The following is an 8390-nucleotide window of genomic DNA, read 5'->3' as shown; positions in this document are numbered from 1 at the left end:
TTTGTTATCTTTCTTACAGAGAGTTAGATAATCATTTTATTCATATCTGTAAGCTCAATTTGTAGATATAGAGCCGACAGCTGGTTAGCTTAGCATAATGACTGCAGACAAAGGGAAACTGCTAGATACACTCCTACCTGATAAAGCCAACTTGTCTAAATGTGTTTGTTTGTCTGTATTAAATGTTAAAAAAATAAAATAATAAGTAGGTGTTTAATCACCCACTTTAAACCAGTGAACTCTGTACAGACCTGAGAGGGGTCTCACCTTCAAACTCAAGAACTCCAAAAATGATATGAGTGTGTTTCACATAATCTGTTTTCATACCTCGTGTTTTATTAGGGCCCGAGCACTGACATCAAAGGTCAGGTGAGGCCCTATTGAAATTGTAAGGATTATTATTCTATTAATTGTTAGTACTTATATGTATTTCCTTTTCTGTCTACAAAATGAAATGTTATAGAGAGTAAAATACAGACGTATGTTACTCTCTATACCATTTAATTTTATTCTAGACTTTACATTGACAGTTAAGGCATTGAAGTCAATTGATTAATTCAGAGCTTATGCTTCATTTAAAATAACACAATAGACACTACCTCATTATTTGTGTTAGAGAGTTTTATTTAACTAAAACACAACAGAGGTATAAACCATTACTGCTATAGGAAGAAAGTACTTCACTATAAAACCACTTCTCTGCAGATCATGCGATATCGCCTCTATTGCTTGTTTCCGTTCAGTTGGTTTCGGGGAAGTTTCTAACTTCTTCTTTTAAGACCGCAGCAGTGATGAAGAGATCCAGAGGCACAGTTTCATTTCCGAGTCACACTCAAATGGTGGTTTCATAAGTGTAGAATCTCTTTCTCGGTAAAAAAAACCGCACAAAAAACCCTACATCAAGTTTACCTAAAAGTTTTGTGGTGCATGTATACGCAACGTGATGCCAGCTCCAAATATTTGCATGGCCCTTGACCTGTGGGGAAACCTATGTTGATGTGTCAACTTGTACACACAGTCCATAGTCCTGAGTACTTTGTTTCACTGTAAATAAAGGCTGATTGGGAGATGTGGAGGAGTTTGGACACTGAAGGTCGTCTTGTTACCTCTTCCTGTGTGTATATGGGGGTTTCCTCTCCTGAGCGGGACAGCCTGACGACCCCCCCTCACTATCACACACTGCTGCCAGTAGTCTAATTTCTGGGACAGATGTTTCTGTTATCGTCCCAGTGTTTCCCACCATTCTTGCACCCTTGTATGTGTGTGTGTGTGTGTGTACATGTAGGTATGCATGTGAGGCCCTGTGTTTTTTCTCCGTCAGGCCTCCAAGGACCCCCCCTCTTTAAACAGGATGTGGCAGTTATCTGAAAACCATGGTGACACAGAGGCTTTCCTGTCAGCGTGGGCAGGTCTTACGACTGATAATAGTGAATCTGTTCTGGAAAAAGTGAAGAATATTCTTGAGATGAGGTAAACAATGGACACATTTTCTGAACATCCTTTGCTCTATGGTTAAGAAAAAGAACACATAACAAATAGGTATTGTTAATGCACAAAGACAAAATTATCTCTTTATTGTTCTACTGTGAGCGTGAAATATCAAAAAGATTAAAAAACATGATGATGGTAAATAATTGCACATAATTGCAGTGTGCATAAACACCACTGGCCCACGTGCGTGACCTAGTTCTGGATGATTGGGGGTTTACACCAGCATACCACCCACCATATGATGAAGCAGCGTGTGTTCAGGAGCTCTCGGTTAAATCCGAGATACTTGTTGAACTTGTTGTTCCATCTTTTTTAACATCGAGCCACTATTTGCTTCTCCCTCTCTCTCACCGACCCTTAACAGACTTAATGCATTCTTTCCACTCTGTTTTCTCCGTCTATCCTGTCTGACCCAGCAACAGTTTTGACCTCACAACCTCGCCGCACTGGTGGAGAAACCACAAGATCAAATCTATGTACTAAAGCGTTTTTCCACATTTGTTTTGGAGGAAACTGCCACTTAGGTCACTCTAAGTCTTTGGGACTTCATGAGTTGTCTATATGTGTTTGCATGCATGCGAGTACAAAGAGGGAATGTTGTTCCGACTGTTTGTGTAGTTTTAACAAGGCTGGCTGTGGCAACACCCTCACTCTCAGGCCATCTGCAGTTATTTGGGCAATAACGCTTTCAGCTTGTTCATGCCTTTCCCTCTTATCCCTGTGAGTGTTCAACCAAAGTTCAGCTAATTCAATCAATGCTCGATGACTCACCCCACAGTGTCCCCTTCTACACACACACACACACCCACTCACACACACACACATGCACCATGGTGTCTGGCGGGATGAGGTTTGTGAGATCAGTGGATGCGTCACCTTTTCAGCATACTTGTGAAATGATCTCTTGTTCTCCATCCTCATTAGCCACCCAAACACTCCATGTCTCAGCTGACACAACATCATGCTTTGGCATTCCGTCTAATGTAGATATGTATTTGTCATTCACTATTTATTTGTCTGAATTCCCTGTTTCTTGATGTCTCTCATTAACACCAGACCAGATGTGTTCCTTGGTACGAATAGAGCAGAGACATAAAGCGCCGCCTGGAGCAACTAAAGTTCCTGTGACAAATGCATTTCATTGTCATTGATCACTGACACTATTTTCCATTTTTTTTGTTTTTTTTTGTTACTAGTTGTATACTTATTATTCATTGCTGTGTATTTTCCTCTTATCTCTCTTCTACCAGCCATTTGAGGCAAATCCGACCACAATCTTATTCTATTCAAATTCAACTCTCTCAAGCGCAGCAGATGAGCAAATTACGGACTGCTTGGGATTTCCGGTGTTTGCATGCCTGTGTGTGTCCGTGTTTGCATGTGTTTGAATGTCAGGCATGCACGCACATGCAAAAAAAGGCTCCAGATACAGTAATTTCACTGCAGCTCTTGGATGTTGTCGCCGAGGCTGTTATTACTGGTCGAGCCACCCAGATTTATTGAGCTTCACTGTACAGAGCACTGCACTTAGCCTGATGACTGCCAACAGGAAGGAGAGCAGATGGCTCAGTTACTGTACAGTAAGACGTGAAATATCCACATTACTGAACAAATGTGTCCACAACGTAATGTGTCTATTTGATCACCTGACCTCAGGCATGTGTTTATGTGTGTGTGGTTATATATCTCTGCTGCGCTCTTGACTCATTAATTGATGCTATATTTGCGTTTGTGCTTAGAACGGAGGCTAAAGGAGCAGTAGGAGCCAGTAGGAGGTCTCTGAGCCTTTTAAGAGTGATTTTCATTGAAATGGTCATAAACAGTATATGCTAACAGTACGCTAATCACCTTTTTTGGAGCGATTTTTAACAAAACGTGTTAAAACATCACCTGTTACATCCAAAATGAGATCATGTTATCGTTCTTCTACCTTCTACCGTCAAAGTACGGGATGATAACCTGAACAAGTGACCTCAGATCCCGGACACCACCACTACTCGTTCAGAACTTATCAACTACCACCACTGGAAATGCTAACACCGCTCTCTCACTAGACATTACACTCCCAATCCTTTTCAGAATAGCGCTCTAAACACTAAGTGCTGAAGCACCACAGACTACTCTGGACCTCATTGAGCCGTTTCAACGTGCAAAGACCACTGGGAGCTGCCTTTGGACCACACTGTGGGCTGCGGCTATCACACACCGGTGTGCAACGTTCTCCGAGCGGGCAGCAGCCTATCACGAAACACCAGTGGTGTAGCTGTCTCGGCTGTTTTGGTTCTTGAACGTGTAGTGTGTGTACTTTGTCTACAGTTATTGTTAATGTTCATGGTGGCTATTTCCAATACTGATGAGCAGTGACAGGAGAGGTGTATTTGTTTGTCAAATATCGTCGTTCCCTAGAATTGTTACCCCACCTTTAACTAATTTGACACTCCTTGTACTAGTTCTAAATACAGACATGATAAGCTGTTCTATTGCTTAGGGGTATGTGCAAACAAACAGTTCAAACATAGTCTAATATTTCATCACAGTACCATTAGACCTTTGCTTTCAGATTATGTAGATCCTTCAATAACAGTAGTTAATTATTAAAGGTGTAAAAAACAAAGATTTCAAGTCAAATGTTGGAGGTGAACAGTCTACAGGACACACAACATATTAAACATGTATTTTTCCGTTCACTTGTCCATCCGTCATTCTTTTTTTCTGCCTGTTTGTGTGAATAAGCAGGATTTCCAACCTAGAGCTCAGGAAGGCCCTTCCAACAACAACACACACACACACACACTCACAAAGACACACCATGACCAGAGGAAATCAAGGTCAACATGACTATTGTGTGCATGTGTGTGTGTGTTAGAGGGAGAGAAAGACAGAGACACAGGAGGTTCTGTACTTACATTACCCCCTGGTGAATCATAATCTCTCCTCTTATCCCTGGTGAGGGGTGGAGGGGGGGCACAGAAGTCTGCCTGTATTGTTTCAATTTCTCTCATGGAATAAAGAGACTGCTGTGATGAGGCGAACACTGCTCATTGTGTTGATAGAACAACTCTGAAAGAACCATATTTAGCAGATCTCTTGTTTCTCTCTCATTTGCTCTGTGTGTGTGTGTGTGTGTATGTGTGTGTGCGTGAACATGCATGCGAACAAATGTGCTTGTGGCAGAGAGACAAAGTTTAAGATGTTAATCCTTTAAAAGCATCTAAAACACTGGGCTGGTTTAGTTAAGCGTTAATGACAGCACTGTAGGTTGGTTTACCTTTGCTAAGATAGAGAGAGAGAGAGAGAGAGAGAGAGAGAGAGAGAGAGAGAGAGAGAGAGAGAGAGAGAGAGAGAGAGAGAGAGAGAGAGAGAGAGAGAGAGAGAGAGAGAGAGAGAGAGAGAGATATCCTTTCATTACCTTAGAAACATACCTTATAAATTATGGGATGTTACATACAAGGGGTGATAACAGTAACGGCAGTCAAAAACAATCAATACCAAGTATGTTGAGCTAAAACTTTCCAAATTAGGTTTGTTGTGTCAGATTCAGTTGTATTGTAGTTGCTGAGGCTGTAGTCATATGGTTGTTGTAAGATGTTTTTACCTCCCAACCCCCCGCCCCCAAAATCCATTCTCTGTAATGTTAGAAGGGTTAGAAAACAAAAGGCACAGAGATTCCCAGTAGATGGGGCAGCCTTGGCTGGGACATGCCAAGGCTCTGTTACTCTCTCTCTCTGCCTTGCAGGTCTACTGGCACACACTATTTCACACACACACACACACATGCACACAATGTACACACTCAATCACATTATTAATAAGCCACTCAACTCAATTCTTTCACCCATTTGTTGCCCTCCACCCCTCCCAACGCTTTGCCCCAAGACTCATCGCCTAGGTAACCACCAGCACTCAGCTGCTACCAGACATCCTGGCAAGGTGAGGACACACACACACACACACACACACACACACACACACACAAACACACACACACACGCACACACACACACACAAACACACACACACACCCTTGTACTTCTGGCTTAGTGAGGACATGCATTGGCATAATACATTCTCTAGCCCCTTATCCTAACTCAAACCACCACAACTAAATGCCCAACCCAAACTAAACCCATAAACACTAATCCTAGACAGAAAACCAAGTCTAGCAGCCCATTGAAAGAGGGTCAGAAAGGGAGGACCGGACAAAATGTCCTCACTTTCCCATAACGTCCTAACACTGTTAGTTTTATTTGGTCATAAAAGTCCTCACAAATATATCTGTATGAGGACACACACACACACAGGTTTACTCGACTACCCTATAGGACTTATAGGACACGTTGGACATTTTATTGTGGACAGCCCAGTTCCTCTTTGGAACCCCACTAGTCAGCCCTGTCAAGGTCAGTGTCTATACTGGAAAAGCTCCTAAAGAGGCGAAAAGATGAGTACACACACACACACACACACACAGACAAGTGCACACACACTCAGTGTCCGTCCTGTCCACTGGATCACTATCTAAAACAGTTGAACAATGAGAAATCTCCCTAATCACTCATAAGACAACAAGCAAGATAACACAAATATTTTCATAATGACTCATTCAGGGCACAAGTGTGTGACCCATCATTTCCTCACACACAGAGAAAAAAAAAAAATCAAAGGTGTTTCTCCGTCATGACAATGTCAGACAAAACATTTTCCACATTGGAAAACTCTGTAACCAGCAGATACAGTGTGGAAGAGCAGGAGGTGGAGAGACAAGAACCAGCGGAGGAGGAAGCTCGTGTTGGTTTCCGTACCTGATAACCCTCCATCCTCTGTCTCCCTACCGTCCGACCTGTCAGACTCTGTTTCCTGGAATTCTGATTCCTGAGGGGAGTGCGTGGGGAGGGAACACAAAGGGATACTGTCAGTCACAGTAAGGTCATCACTGAATAACAAACACATCAATCTAATTGGCACAGCCAAGTCACAATCACGTCAATAAGGACAGGCCTGCATGAGGCTGAATAAAGAAAGGTGCAGTTGAGGGGCAATAAAACGGCCGCAGATCATAGTGTAGAGGTTAAATTTAGAGCAAAAAGAAAAAAAACAATAAAACCCCTTGCTGGCACAATAGGCCTGTTTAGTAACATTGTGACTGTGATTGATTCACAGCTCTTTAGAATGTGGGGTCAGATATAGGCCTGCAGCCAGAGATACAAGTGGATACCTGCTTAGATCCTTCTCAGGCTAAAACCTGCTTTTACAACCTAAATGCCTGAGCCAACACATACAAACATATACACACACACACACACACACACACACACACACACACACACACACATAAACACACACACACACACACACACACACACACACACACACACACATAGTGTATCTGTAAATACAGTCCAGATTGAAGTTTGAGGCCAGTGATAGCACAGACTGTTCTATGTGTTACTAGTTATGTTCTTTGCTCTCTGCCGTCCTGTTCAATCCAACCTCAAACAGCCTTGGGTAATCTTTTACCACTGTGTCTTGCTGTATGTGTGTGTATGTGTGCATGAGAGCGATAACTGTACTGAAGAGGTCGCATGATATGTTTCTAGTTAGACATTATTTTTTGAACCACACTCCGGTCACTCTGTGCGTGTTTATTGTTCCGAACGCTCTGATGTGTCCGGGGGTTCAGCTCAGGATCAAGACAGAGCCCTGTATACTTATTGACCTTAAAGGGAAGGTTTAGAGTTCAATATGACAACCGTATTATCACACAGTGATACCGACACACACAGATAAAGCGTTGGATCAGGGGATCAGAGCTGCATCTGTTGTGTTTGCTGACTTAACAAAGACATTAATGATTAAGTCAGAAGAATCGCGCACCCTGGAATGACACACAGAGCTGGTACATGATATCTTGTGCTCTTCATTCTCACACACTCTTCGTTTTTCTTAAAAGACATACTGCACATTACGTCTTTTCACAATATCTGTCAATAACGGCCTGCAGCATCACGTTCAGCCCCCAGGGCGCTATACAACAAGGGGGGTGGGGCTATTAATTTGCGCCTTGAAGGCAGGAATCACTAAAGGCTTTTGGCTGTGATTTGTGTGGTCAGCTGATAAGAAGCTGCAGGGGTCCATGCACATGCTCAGATCACGCTTGTGCTCCAGTGGGTCAATCAGTGTTTTTTGAACCATCTGTCAAAATCACACTTCACTGAAGAACCAGCCCTGGGTGTGACACGTGCTTGATATTAACTCTGCTGAAGGAAACATTGTGAAATCGCCTTCCTGTTTCAGAAGAAAATAGGAAACTCAATTGAAGTAAATAGGCACAGTGCACATACCTTCACCAAGGCCCAAGTACAATCATGGTGAACCAAATTTCACAAATTCATAAAATCAGTTCTCGGAATGTTTGTGAATATTTTCAAAAGACGATTATTCTTGAGGAAATTGTGAAAATGTTGAAAAACATCCTGTTTCGCAATGGTAGAAAAATTTAAAATATATTTTCTGAATCCGGCCCCCTGGTCTAGATCTGCACACAAATTGAATGTGTTCTTTCCGGACTCTCACCACATCCTTCCACCAAGTTCTGTGGAAAACTGTTCAGTTATTTTTGTGTAATTCTGCTAATTAAACCAACCAACTAAACAGACATGGGTGAAAAACAAACCCTCCCCGGTGGAGGAAGAAAACGGTTGTGCAACTCAATCTGACACAACAATAACAGCTATGACGGGGGAGGGGTTGTTCTATACATTCACAGCCTTATTAACCATGGAGGAGTGTTGTGTTGTTGGCCAATGACCAACTCTGCTGCAGTTTTATGGGGAGGCCCTTACAAGGTAGTCAAAGAGCTCTTTTACATCTGAGTACTGGTTCCAGTCGGCTGGATGTTT

The sequence above is a fragment of the Limanda limanda genome, chromosome 8, assembly GCF_963576545.1.
Source record: "Limanda limanda chromosome 8, fLimLim1.1, whole genome shotgun sequence".
NCBI classification, from domain to species: Eukaryota; Metazoa; Chordata; class Actinopteri; order Pleuronectiformes; family Pleuronectidae; genus Limanda; species Limanda limanda.
This window is presented reverse-complemented; position numbering follows the sequence as displayed.